This window comes from Schistocerca gregaria, chromosome 7, assembly GCF_023897955.1.
Source record: "Schistocerca gregaria isolate iqSchGreg1 chromosome 7, iqSchGreg1.2, whole genome shotgun sequence".
Lineage (NCBI taxonomy): Eukaryota > Metazoa > Arthropoda > Insecta > Orthoptera > Acrididae > Schistocerca > Schistocerca gregaria.
Genome location: NC_064926.1, coordinates 419,132,505 through 419,146,916, shown reverse-complemented (window position 1 = coordinate 419,146,916; position 14,412 = coordinate 419,132,505).

The window sequence follows — 14,412 nt, the reverse complement described above, 5'->3', positions numbered from 1 at the left end:
TTTGAAGTACAGATATTTAAGTTCAAGGGAGAAATGTATTTTGAAAATGATGGACTTTGCATGGGAAGCTCCATTTCCGACCTATTAGCCGACATGTTCATTAATTGCACAGAAAATAATTTTTTTTTTAAATTGAAAATCCAGATCTGGCAGTCATAATAGTGTACTACTTAGGAACTTTGACGACACGTTTCTGTTGGTTAATCAGTACGTGATCAGTACAGATGCAGATGTTTCAAAGGACAATATCACAAAATCAAATTCACCCGTGATATGGAAATCAACGGTCCCGTTAACTTCTTAGACTTAGATATTAGTTGGGTAGACCACGTAACTAATGAGGAGGTACTGAATAGAATTGAGGAGAAGAGAAATTTGTGGTACAACCTGACTAAAAGAAGATATCGTTTGGCAAGACATATTCTGAGACATCAAGGGATCACCAATCTCGTACTGTAGGGGAGCATGGGGGTTCGAAATTGTAGGGCGAGACCAAGATATGAATACAGTAAGCAGATTCAGATGGATGTAGATTGCAGTAGTTACTCGGAGATGAAGAGGCTTGCACAGCATAGAGTAGTATGAAGAGGTGCATCAAACCAGTCTTTGGGCTGAACAACAACCATTCAAGTCACCCAAATTAGCATAAGAAAGTCTTTTTTTAATTTTCTGTTCATCCTCATCTTAAGCCCCCAGAGCTGAGATCACGTTTGATGAGCAGTCAGCTTTGGGTAGGTGGGATATAGCTGAGAAATCCAACTTCGCTGCCCACCTGCTTGAAAGTGGACACATCCTTCTCTGAGGTCGGGTGTCAGGTTGTTGCACAAAGCTGAAAAGGGCAGACTCATGGACCTCTTTGAGATGGTGACATACTGCCATCTGAGGTCGCCTGGAGTTCACCTGCTCAGTGAGCGGTTGCTGGTGAAGAGCAGCCCGTTTTGGAAGCTGTTCGACGGTCTCCTGCTTCAGGGCAACGCGGGAGGGAATTAATATCAAAATGTTGGCCTACCTTAAATATGACAACACTAGGCATGAAAAAGAATCATTAGCTTTTGGGGATAAGGCAATGTGTTTCATCGTTCTTTGCAAGTAGCGCATCACAATTAGAGCTACACCAACAACACACGTTATGTACGAAAGTTACTTCAATAGAGGGCGTTATTATGTTTTTATTAATAGTACCTGGTTCAAATAGACTTTTCATGTTCATCTTTAATATCATACTATGATGTTAACAGATCTTTAAAAACCGGTTTGTATGAACTTTTTTCTTTTAGTTATTTAGTCGATCACTTAACTACGCTACTAGCAGCTACCCTGGATTTTAGATTTTGACGAATTCTGATTGGTATGTAACCATATATTATCAAGACGATCTTAAAAACCTTCAACATTGCAGCGCGTCAGCAATCGTTCGTTAATATATTAATGGACTGAGATCCGCCTCGATTGCGAAAAAACACCTAGTGTTTACCTAGGTTTCGGTGTAGATAACTACACCTTCTTCAGAACAATAAACTCAAAAGTGTCTATAAAGACCTTTGTCAATAATTAAAAGCTCAGCATAGCTATATATTTATAAAAGAAAAAGAATGACACATAAAAGTACATGTGAACAAAGTCAAAAGAATAACTTAAAAAAATAATTAATTTTTATCTCGAATGTGATGAAGAGATTCTGTGGGACACAGTTGTATGAACCAATTAACGATCTTTTGCATAAGATTTTGTGCATCATTTCACCACTAATGTATGAATAAACACATTGCAAATCGGCGTTCCTTGATGTATTTTAAAGCTGATATGCAAATATACTTGCTGATTTCACTTAATAAAAAATGGGTTTTAAACTACTGTATCGGGAAGGAACTGGGATAGATAGTTTTTGCAATATAGAGGGCGTTACTTGCAATATATGACGCAGACTGAGGCTGCTGTACTTGTTGTAAACAACAACCTCAGTTTCCTCTTCCCTATTCATCAGCAGAGGCATATGGCGAATATATTGCTGACAGTTTGTTGGATTATAACTCACTGAAATGGTATGTTGACAAACTGATCATTTCTATTGGATAATGCGGAGTTTTATTTATTGTTTTATGTAAATCAATTCTTGTATTTCAGTACTGACTATGGCTATTTATGGCTGAAATATAGATATCCAAGTATAACAAAAACCAATGGGATTGTGACTGATTGCTGTATTCCTATCCCTTCTTAGAACACATACTGTTGTTACTGCTGTTTTTCATTTTTATATCGCATACACTCGAGTAAATGACTAGTCTGTTTTCTCTAGAACTAGCACACGAAGTGGTAGAGACATCTTTTGGCACTTAACTGAGATGCTTTAGATAAAGTATGGGGAAGCTTAAATCGAGACAGCAGGCCGCAACCGAGGCATTTAGAGTCACCTTATTTTACATAACGTTTGGGTGAAGCACACATGTGGCTGTAGTAATTTACTACTACGAAAAGTGGGAAGGATGCCAACATTATTTCTGGGCGGCCGCTGCCAGAGGTCGTTAAGTGAGAGTGCGTGATACGAGGGTTGGAACTTTAATATGGCAACTATTTATTTACAGCTCGTACAAAATAGATACGTGTTTGAAAGTTTTACTGGCCTTCAAAGTAGTCACCAGCATTGTGTATGACCCGTTGCCAGCGATGTAGAAGTCGTAGGATACTCTTAGCAGTGCCAGTCGTGTTGACAGTTCGAGCGGCGAGGTCTATCGCCCGAAGAATTTGTAGCAGTTCTGAAGCTAATGCAGTAAAGTGTTTCCTTCAGTTTAGAAATCGAGTTGAATTCACGAGGGCTTAAGTACGGGGAGTGCAGTAGGCGGTATAGCACTTATCAGCCCCATCAATCAAACAAATCAGAAACAGCTTACACTGTACGTGCTTGAGCATTGTCCTGCAAAATGATGGCCAGATCCTGCAGAAAGTATCATCACTTCTGTCTCTAAGCTGGTCATAGGTTGTGTTCCAAAATGAACAGCAAACAGACAGAAGTACCTGCAATCTCACCTGAAAATGGCAGTCAGTTGGACCGTCCAAATATCGTGTCGTCAGGAAGATGAAATCCGGCCGTATGATCGGGAAGAGCATCAGATTTTCCTTATGTTTTCTCTGCTTTGTTTATTCAGTTCTGTGCCAAGCAACATGCATGTTTCATTTTAGAGCCATCTGGGTACTTTAGCCTTACAAAGGTTGCGCACTAAACATTCTTTATTGCTTCTCAACTGTACAAGTTAAACTTGGGCTCATCAGAGAAAAAATTAGACACTACTAGACAAATCATTACAAGCGTCATTTGATACCGTGTCATTCCGTTCTTGGACTTGGTATAAACCCCTGGATTCGATTAGGAAGCGAGTCCACAAGGTTGTGCAGGCACGTCGCATCCAAGTTAAGCCACATGCTAAGGATTTGATCGCGCAGTTCAACTAAATTGCGGAGATGTTGGTGACCGTGTTTTACCATCTGTTACAACATGTCCAACAGACTTTCTATGGGATTCAAGTCAAGTGATTTTGCAGCCGAATCGAGATGTACTAGGATGGGGGAGTGTTCAGAAAAGCAGCCAAATATTTTTCTAGTCCAATAAAATCTGCTGTTGTCGTTTTTCTGTTCCTGTGTGAGCCATGGTTCTTGCGAGGAGACCGGCTCCAAACGTTCATTGTACTCAGTTCCCGTCGCAATGTTCTCTCGCTAACAGATCGGGGTGAACCCTCATTCACAGCCTGGAGCAATTCGTGAACTGTTTGGAAGCGATTTTGATTCACAAACCGTGAAACACATCTCCGGTCCCTCTCAGTCGGGACCTTCTTCCGACCACCAATCTGACGTCGTGTTTCGTGATCACGTGTGTTACACCACTGCTTGTAGAAACGTTGAACAGTCGGCACCGAAACAGCAACAAATTCTACAACTTAACACACAGTATGACCATGGGCCCGGTTAAACACATCGCCTCTTTTTGCCACTGATCGTTACTGCCTTATGGTCACACAGGGGCAGTGCGCGTGACGTGACTCGAGTGCTGAGCCGTCTGTGAAGGCTTAACTATCCATCTGCACGTCCACACTGAGATGAATAATTTTTTCTCCACTTAGCTTATAACAAATAAAAGTGCAGTCGCGTCTCGCATCCTTCCCCCCACTACGTATGAGTACACAGGAGCACGTATCTAAGACGAGGTAAAACGCTTACAAAAAGAAGTGTGTATCTGCATCGCTGTGATAAAAGTGAAGAGCACTTTTGTAGGAAAGGAATGAAGATTATGGTTTAATATCCGGTCGAATTCGGGGTCATTACAGAGGGAGCACAAATCTAATTGGGAGAACAGTGGGTCAGGAAACCAGCCATGTCCTTTTGAGGAAAACTGTCCCAGCATTTGCCTTTAATCTTTTCGGGGAAACCAGGAAGCTAAAAACCTAATTTGGGGAACAACGGGTCAGGAAACCAGCCCTGTCCTTTTGGGGAAAACTGTTCCGGCATTTGCCTTTAACCTTTTCGGGGAAACCACCTTGGGGACCGAGTGGGAATTGGAAGGCTGTCATCTCGAATACGAATCCACCTTACCACTATGCCGTCTTGCTCCATGGCAATCGTGCAGTGTAGTGCTTCTGTTTCTAAACTGACTAAAAATTAGAGGAAAGGAAATGAGTGGTCGAAGCATGGTGTCTTCTCGTCTCGAACAGCAATGTGGAGGTCACCAAGCGTAGAGCCGCATCATAGGAGATGCTTCAGCAGTGGACTCAGGCCATGAGACACGACGACGAATTCTGAGTTTTACCGAAGCCATTAGCGTAGCCTGTCACATCAGAAAGTTTCGATACTGGACAAATAAAAAATAGAGAAACGTTGGTTTTTAACTTTTGGTGATCTACTTGCCATCAGAGTACAATGCAGAGACCTTTTATACAACCATGTGAAACGGTCAGAAAAGTCCTTCTTTGGTATGTTAACGTACCTTTACAAGCTCAGGTTTTTCTGAGCAAGCTAGTTCGGAACGACCGTCTGCACATCTGACCGGAAGTATTCATTTTGCATTTACATCCTGAATCAGTAGCGTGAGACTACAGAAGACTTTCTGGCCTTAGCCAAGTTAATTAAATTAAATTTGCTCAGATAATAATTGTTCTGACTAGCGCTATTACTTCGCAAGTAACAACAAAATATCAGTAAGAAGAAGATGGAGAAAAGAATGGCTTCTAAAATGCGTAACTCTCGCATGTTAATCTGTTGAAGGAGCTAAATACTGGTAAAGTGGACTAGTTTAGCTTCCTAGTACGAAAAGACATTCTTTGTATTGCTGCATTCTGCCACACCGTATGTAACGAGAATCACTTTGAAGTACGGTATTTGGCAACTCGCAAAAACTATGCTCATCTGAAATTTTATGCTGTTTTGTCACGTTCATCGTTGAGCCCATCATGCCGAAAACATGTCGTGCCATATATGAAGTATTAAGCACTCCATCTAGTCTGCATGTCTGGTCTGTATAAATTCTAGACTTCGCACGGGCCAACACAGGCAGTAACACAGACAAATCTTTAAGTCTACGATTCATTCAGTCTCAACGATTTGTCTGTGCGAATACTGCCTGTACAGAAAAGTCGGTGCAAATATCTGAGCGTGTAAAGCGCCATTTATTTAACACTGTCCGCTCACAACCGACTGGTCGAATGTACATCTGTTGTTTACATTGTCAGTTCAAGCTGCCAACGTAGTCAGTGCCCTGACATCGCTTGTACATCAGGAATAAAATCAGTCGCTTGTACAACAGGAACAAAATCAGTCTCTGATGTTTTTGGAGGGACACTTTATGGTATATCCATCACAAGGAAAGTTTCTGCAGTAGTGAAGGGCTGAATGGTTACCGCACATCAGCTATCGCAGTCAAAATTGATTTCTATATTAGTTATTTTGGGGAATATTAATACCCGGCAGTCAGGTGTCCGGTGTCCGCAGCTCGTGGTCTTGCGGTAGCGTTCTGACGTCCTACGCACGGAGTCCCGGGTTCGATTCTTGGCGGGGTCAGGGATTTTTCCTGCCTCTAGATGAGTGGGTGTTGCGTCGTCTTTATCATCGCCATTCATCCCCATTACGGCCGGTGGAATGCAATGGAAAATCACTTCCGCTAGGACCTTGCCGGGTCTCCCGCATCGTCCCCTACACTCCTCGGAGTATGGGACCTCATCATCATCTGTAGTGTGAGTGTCTGAGGAAAGCCCGACGAAGAAAATAATACATTTGATATCATTACTCTTAATGAGCCAAATTTGGTATTTTTTGCATTCTAACTTGGATACAACAAAAAACTTTTATTTCCAGGCATGTCGCATTAAAGATCCTTCAAAAAAGTCGTTTTTCTTGGCTTTCTTAAAATAAAATGGCGGATATGGCGTTTCGTACATTAAATGTGACAACTCTGCAACCTGAATATCGAATGCAACATGTGTACTGATGGATACCACAGTATGTAACACCTTTCATAATATATCAGTATAACTATCACTACGTGTATTGCTGAACTTGGCGTAAATACGCTAAAGCAGCTTAAGGGGACCTGGACGTGAAAATGACTGAAAAATCGACAAATTAATTTTTCCGCCATCTATAAGACAAATTTCTCGCGTTTCCACGAACGTATGGTTTATTAACTTTTAAATTGTTATTATAGACTTAAACGCTCGTTGAACAAATGTCTGCTCACTGGCCACGCCCCCTGTGAGTTCAATGTCGCTGCTTGACACGCAAAAACCTTATCATGGAAACAAGAAAGCCAATATACAGGGACCTTGCTGATAAAATATTACTTAGCAAATGACTACATGGCCGTACACAAAACCCTAATGAGAGTTTCAACAGCTGCGTGTGGCAACCAGTAATAAAAAGAGTGTTTGTAGGAGGGACATTACTCAAGATGGGTGTGATGGATGCTGTCATCTGTTTCAATGATGGTGTAATCAGAAGGACAAACGTAATGGACAAATTAGGCATACAGTTAGGAAATAATATATCTGCTCTGACTGCCATAGATCGTCAGCGACTAGCTGAAGCTGAAATGCCTGTGGAAGCCACCGCTAAAGAGTCCAGAGTAAGGAAAAGGCTCCTGAAGAAGTCTACAGAGGATAAAAAAGCAGCTGGCCAGCAAAGTTATGCTGCTGGAATGTTCTAAAAGAGGCATACATTGAGTCAAAAACACTGAACATTCTTTCCTCATTTTCTCGAAACTACATTTTCAGAACACTAGGTACATATAACTTCACAATGCTTTTATCCATGTTCACCAAATTTCTCTGAAGTGAAGAATGGGATAGTATCTTTGTATTATGCCCAATACATCGCAGAAATGATCTAGGTCATTCTGTATATAATTTTGGCTGTATGTTTTGGACAAAATAGTAATGTTTTATAATAAGGGTTTTTTCTATTTCCTCAGATATACACCAAACTACAAAAAGAGAGGCATAATGTGTCCCTATGAATGTTGACAGCAGCCTGCCACAGTATGAATGCCATTAGCCTGATGATGGACCAGAAAATGGTACCAGAATGGGAACGCGTATTATAAAAACATCTATTAGGCAAAATACTGTAATTCTTAAACTATAACAGATATTTCAATAAATTTCCTTTTACAGCTTGAGTTGATGTCGTTAATTGTTGGTAAAAAACCACAAATTCCTCCGCATTGTAGAGCAAGAGTAATGTGCACTGAGAGAGAGGTATAAAAATGAAACCCGTTCACGTCCAGGTCCCCTTAATATCCTGTTGAGCGGTAGGTCTGGGCCAGGAGGCAAGAAGGCAGCCTTCACAGTTGAAAACATCCATTATCTTTTACTAAAATGAAAGTCAAGAGTTTATGACGCCAGTTCAAATGGCGCGCGCGGCACAGACAGATTTCCAGAGACCCATCGACGCACAACCAACAAAAAACACCGTATTCGCAGAATGAGGTCTGCACTCTGCAAAAGTCGTTTACTACCAGCACCGAACAATGGAGGTAAATCGGCCTCGCGCCCCGTAAATGCTCCTTCCCATTCGGCTCGCCAATTCCAACTGTCAACCTTCGTGTCGGTCAAAGCTTCAAGTGTGGAGAACCATCATACACTCCTGGAAATGGAAAAAAGAACACATTGACACCGGTGTGTCAGACCCACCATACTTGCTCCGGACACTGCGAGAGGGCTGTACAAGCAATGATCACACGAACGGCACAGCGGACACACCAGGAACCGCGGTGTTGGCCGTCCAATGGCGCTAGCTGCGCAGCATTTGTGCACCGCCGCCGTCAGTGTCAGCCAGTTTGCCGTGGCATACGGAGCTCCATCGCAGTCTTTAACACTGGTAGCATGCCGCGACAGCGTGGACGTGAACCGTATGTGCAGTTTACGTACTTTGAGCGAGGTTCGTATAGTGGGCATGCGGGAGGCCTGGTGGACGTACCGCCGAATTGCTCAACACGTGGGGCGTGAGGTCTCCACAGTACATCTATGTTGTCGCCAGTGGTCGGCGGAAGGTGCACGTGCCCGTCGACCTGTAACCGGACCGCAGCGACGCACGGATGCACGCGAAGACCGTAGGATCCTACGCAGTGCCGTAGGGAACCGCACCGCCACTTCCCAGCAAATTAGGGACACTGTTGCTCCTGGGGTATCGGCGAGGACCATTCGCAACCGTCTCCATGAAGCTGGGCTACGGTCACGCACACCGTTAGGCCGTCTTCCGCTCACGCCCCAACATCGTGCAGCCCGCCTCCAGTGGTGTCGCGACAGGCGTGAATGGAGGGACGAATGGAGACGTGTCGTCTTCAGCGATGAGAGTCGCTTCTGCCTTGGTGCCAATGATGGTCGTATGCGTGTTTGGCGCCGTGCAGGTGAGCGCCACAATCAGGACTGCATACGACCGAGGCACACAGGGCCAACACCCGGCATCATGGTGTGGGGAGCGATCTCCTACACTGGCCGTACACCTCTGGTGATCGTCGAGGGGACACTGAATAGTGCACGGTACATCCAAACCGTCATCGAACCCATCGTTCTACCATTCCTAGACCGGCAAGGGAACTTGCTGTTCCAACAGGACAAAGCACGTCCGCATGTATCCCGTGCCACCCAACGTGCTCTAGAAGGTGTAAGTCAACTACCCTGGCCAGCAAGATCTCTGGATCTGTCCCCCATTGAGCATGTTTGGAACTGGATGAAGCGTCGTCTCACGCGGTCTGCACGTCCAGCACGAACGCTGGTCCAACTGAGGCGCCAGGTGGAAATGGCATGGCAAGCCGTTCCACACGACTACATACAGCATCTCTACGATCGTTTCCATGGGAGAATAGCAGCCTGCATTGCTGCGAAAGGTGGATATACACTGTACTAGTGCCGACATTGTGCATGCTCTGTTGCCTGTGTCTATGTGCCTGTGGTTCTGTCAGTGTGATCATGTGATTTATCTGACCCCGGGAATGTGTCAATAAAGTTTCCCCTTCCTGGGACAATGAATTCACGGTGTTCTTATTTCAATTTCCAGGAGTGTAGCCGGCCGCGGTGGTCTAGCGGTTCTAGGCGCTCAGTCCGGAACTGCGCGACTGCTACGGTCGCAGGTTCGAATCCTGCCCGGGCATGGATGTGTGTGATGTCCTTAGGTTTAAGTAGTTCTAAGTTCTAGGGGACTGATGACCACAGATGTTAAGTCCCATAGTGCTCAGAGCCGTTTGAACCATTTTGAACCAGGAGTGTAGATCGTGCCCCGCTACCGCGATCTAGCGATCGATTGATAGATGCGAGCCGGCACGGCTGACCTGCCATTTGGCAGGAATATGTAATGACCTTTGCATAAATATCCATCACTTGCCTCACAAGCTTCCAGTGCATCTAAAGCTCATGAAGCAATTATATTCTGAAAGAGAGAGTAAAGTTTTTTGTTGATGATCGAAAATCGTACAGGAGTTCGGGGAAGCCTTGCATTTTACATATCAGTCTACAAACTCTTTAATCACATTTGCGGCTAAAAATTAAAAACAAAATTTCAAAACAAGATAATTATGTGAGTATTCATAGAAAGTGAGAATGTAATCCTGTGTTCAAGCACAAATATCATTAATAAACTAGCAGCAGACATAAAACACGAAACTGAGAAATCACACCAACTAAAAATTTAAACAACAGCTTTTTCCTGCCCAAGTAATATTTGGTGAACCACCTGCATAAAACTGTGAAATAAAACCCAGCAAATGGCTGTCCCTCAATTTATACATGCCAACAGTAACCGTTTGGATAAACGAATTGGGAGCTGTCAATTTCGAACTTCAGCTATATATATATATATATATATATATATATATATATATATATATATATATATATATATATATATATAACCGTTAGCTGTCGTCTTAGTACTGACACTTCTAAGTCAAAGATTAAAATGACGATTTTACATAGACGAGGTTAAAAACGGTTTGTTGTCTTAAAAACAAATGTTGATATCTTTACATTGAGAATGAAGCACTGAAAGCGATGGAACCTGCCTCAGGAGAGGATAAATCGGGAATGCTCTGAGCGGTGATATAGTAATGAAGTGGCAAGAGACATGGGACTTGAGGCGTAGGCGATGAGGATGGAAACTAGGTCATTGCTATGGAGAGGAAAGAAGGGGATGAAATGGGGAAAGAGAAGGGAACTTTGATGTGGAAAAAGATGCAGAGAATTGGTTAGATCTGACAGGGAGGATAAATGTCAGTGAAGGTTCAAATGGTTCTGAGCACTAAGGGACTTAACATCTGAGGTTATCAGTCCCCTAGAGCTTAGAACTACTTAAACCTAACCAACCTAAGAACACCACATACATCCATGCTCGAGGCAGGATTCGAACCTGCGACCGTAGCCGTCGCGCGGTTTCAGACTGAAGCGCCTAAAATCGCTCAGCCACCGCGGCCGGCGAAAGAGGGTACATATAGGGTTGATGGGATGTGTTGACATTCGTTTGGCAGCATGCCAGAATTGGTGGCAAGGATGGCTACGATGGGATTGTTGGAGTAATGTTTGCGGATTGTGTAGGATACACGAGGATGTTTATTGTTCGTTAGTAAGGTGACGAATTCGTAAGGGAATCGAGAAGGTAGAAGCAAGCAGATGTATTAAACAACATGGAGTGCACTGTGTTCAATAATCTAGAAGAACTGGCCGAAACGAAGTGGATCTGTTACTGAATTCAATATTTGTATCTTTACACGGATACCGATGATGCACGAACAGATACAGTGAGTCTTGAGTTCACAGTTTGACAAATGGGTGGTAGTATTGGCAGTCGTTGAAGTAATTATTGAATAGAAATAACGAATTATTACAGTAACTGCGGTCACTCGGTAAATCGTTTTTTTATTGAAGGTATTTGTTACCAACTACACTCCGCAAGTGGCGCCCACTGCCCCTTTGTGCTTAGTATGTCGGGCGGCTGGTTTGGTTTTGTTTGGTTTGTAGCCGCTAACGGAGCGGTGGCCAGCTCAGAAGTTGGCACTGACAGGCGGCGGTGAGTCGACCTCGTGGTCTGAGGAACGAGAGCCTAGGCGGACGGGGACAGGGGCACGGATTTAGCCTCAGCCCGCTGGCAGCGTTTGTTTTTGAAGCGGCTAAGGCAACGAGCCTGTTCTGGCGGCCAAGGACGGAGTACCAGCGTAGCGTAGTCGCTGCCAGCACCAACTGTCTCCCGCGTGGAACACCGACTTCTATTCACTGAGACGCGGAATGCAAATTTAGTCATTACTGTTCCATAAATTTTCGCGCATGCACCCGGATAAATTTCACTACATCTTCTGATACTTCGGCTGTATACCGTGCAGGCACCTTCAGAGTGAACTTCACTCTGAAAATGACTCTGGGATATAAACCGAAATATCAGAAGAAGAAGTGAAATTGATGCAACTGCGCCCTCGACATTTTACCGAACAATCGGTGGGCCGCGAAAATATAGTACTGACGATTTTACGGAAACAACTCAACCAGAGTCGTTGCCTACAAAATATGTTCACAAAAGACTCTCAGTGCATAGCGTTTTTACTGGTAGTTGGTGATTTCGTTTGCTGAGACAGAACTGAAAATGATGAACTTGCCAGCTACAAACCAAAGGAAAGTAAAGTCGCATGGCATTGTCGACTACGAGACACCAAGGGGAAGGTTCAGCCACCCAGTCGGAAAGGTTTTCTTCCGCTTTTCATAGTGGCTCCTTTCCTTGCGGATGTGTGGAGGTTGTCATTCAGTGTTTTCGTAGAGTGTAGGAAGGACTGACTCAGCATATAGAAAAATCAAAACAAGTTTCGGTAACATTAGAAGCAAGTGTGGTGACATTAAAAGTGCAACGGGAATTCCACTGTTAAATGCAGAGGAGAGAGAGGCTAAGTGGAAAGAGTACATTGAAGGCCTCTATGAGGGAGAAGACTTGTCTGATGTGATAGCGGAAGACACAGGAGTTGATTTAGAAGACATAGAGGATCCAATATTAGAAGCTTTGCATAACTTAAGATCAAATAAGGCAGAAAGGACAGCTAACATTCCAAAACAATTCCTCAAATCATTGGAGGGAATGGCAACAAAGCGACTGTTCACATTGGTGTGTACAATATTTAAGTCTGGCGACAGGCCATCTGACTTTCGGAAAAATATTATCCCCACAATTTCCAAGACTACAAGAGCTGACACGTGCCAGAATTGTAGTACAATCAGCTTAACAGCTCATGCATCCAAGTTGTTGACAAGTGTAGCTTACAGAAGAATGGAGAAGAAAATTGAGGATATTTTAGATGACGGTCAGTTTGGCTTTAGTAAAGGTGAAGGCACCAGAAAGGCAGTTATGACGTTGCGGTTGATAATGGAAGCAAGACTAAAGAAAAATGATGACACATTCATAGGATTTATCGACCTGGAAAAAGCGTTCGACAATGTACAATGGTGCAAGATGTTCGCAATTCTTAGAAAAATAGGTGTAAGCTATAGGGAGAGGCGTATCATATACAATATGTACAACAGCCAAGAGGGAATAATAAGAGTGGACGATCAAGAACGAAGTGCTATTATTAAAAAGGATGTAAGACAAGGATGTAGCCTTTCTCCCCTACTGTTAAGCCTACACAACGAAGAAGCAATGATGGAAATAAAATAAAGCTTCAGGAGTGGAATTAAAATTCAAGGTTAAAGGATATCAATGATACGATTTGCTGAAGATTTTGCTACCTTGAGTTAAAGTGGAGAAGAATTACATGATCTGCTGAATGTAATGAACAGTCTGATGCGTACAGAATATTGATTGAGAGTAAATCGGAGAAAGACGGAACTAATGAGAAGTAGCAGAAATGAGAACAGCGAGAAACTTAACGTCAGGAGTCATGGCCACCAAGTAGATGAAATTAAGGAATTCTACTACCTAGACAGCAAAAGAACCATTGATGGACGGAGCAAAGAGGGCATCAAAAGCAGGCTAGCATTGGCAAGAGAAGTCTATTGGTATCAAACATAGACCTTAATTTGGGAAAGAAATTTCTGAGAATGTACTTTTGGACCACAGCATTGTAAGGTAGTGAAACATGAACTGTGGGAAAATCCTAACAGAAGAGAATCGAAGCATTTGAGATGTTGAAAACTAGGTGGACTGACAAGGTAAGGAATGACGAGGTTCTGCGCAGAATCGCAAAGGAAAGTAATATGTGGAAAACACTGATAAGGAGAAGGGATAGGGTGATAGAAATTCTGTTAAGACATCAGGGAATGACTTGGATGGTACTAGAGGGAGCTGTAGAGGGCAAAAACTGTAGAGGAAGACAGAGATTGTAATACATCCAGCAAATAATTAAGGAAGTAGGTTGCAAGTGCTACTCTGAGATAAAGAGGTTGGCACAGGAGAAGAATTCGTGGCAGGGCGCATCAAACCAGTCCGAAGACTGATGACTCGTACCCCTCTCGAATAGCACCAAGTAGGCCGTCGAGCTGCTTATTCCCATCCGACGGACGAATCATCAACAGTGTCACATACCCTCACTTCATGAGACACCGCGGGGAGATTTAGGCTTTGAATGAGGACGCGGGCGCAAAGTCTGGTGAGCAGGGGCTTTATGCCACTGCCTTTGCTTGTCCTGCCGGCCAAATACTAGCAGTGAAAATTTCATCCACCGCCAGGATTCGAACAGGCTTACGTCCGAGTCGAGCACCACCGGGCAGGCGTGCATTAGCGGCACCAGAGGCTACGAAGCCTGGTGAATAGAACAGGGCGCATCTTGTAAGTTAATGAAATACGAGAGCTGTATGCTAGGTACGCTCCGTTTTCATGTGGCACGCTAAATAGTGGGGGTAATTGAACAGTCGCCACAATGACTCACGCAGTAAAGTAGTTTGCTGAAAGCTGAGGTGCGGGAAA